The following is a 629-nucleotide window of genomic DNA, read 5'->3' on the forward strand; positions in this document are numbered from 1 at the left end:
TATAACTGACAAGCCATATTGAGTGGTCTTGGACCACTGCATATCCCCTCTGGGAGTCAATACATAGTGTTCTTGTGTGTGTATTTTTGAATGTGTGTTTGTGTATTTGCTAATTTTTAATTCTAGTTTTTAATTAAATAAATTTGACTTTCTTTTCTGTAAAAGAAACTAAAATGATTCTTATTTATTTGATGTCACCACAAAGAGTTTTTCAGGGCTTTGGTAACGGAGCATTTTGTATTTGGTGTAGAGCAAAAAAAGCTATTCATGTAAGGGGCTTCCCTGATAGCTCCACTGGTGAAGAATCTGGCTGCAATGCAGGAGAGCATGGTTTGATTGCTGGGTGGGGGGAAAATCCGCTGGAGAAGGGATAGGCTACCCACTCCAGTATTCTTGGGCTTCCCTTGTGGCTCAGCAGCTGAAGAATTGCCTGCAGTGTTGGCGATTTGGGTTCGATCCTGGGGTTGGGAAGCATCTCTGGAGAAGGGAAAGGCTACCCACTCCAGTATTCTGGCCTATGTGGTCGCACAGATTGGGAGAAGGGACAGACTACCCACTCCAGTATTCTTGGGCTTCCCTTGTGGCTCAGCTGGTAAAGAATTGGCTAGCAATGTGGGAGATCTGGGTTG

Source organism: Bison bison, unplaced genomic scaffold, assembly GCF_000754665.1.
Source record: "Bison bison bison isolate TAMUID 2011002044 unplaced genomic scaffold, Bison_UMD1.0 scf7180017861430, whole genome shotgun sequence".
NCBI classification, from domain to species: domain Eukaryota; kingdom Metazoa; phylum Chordata; class Mammalia; order Artiodactyla; family Bovidae; genus Bison; species Bison bison.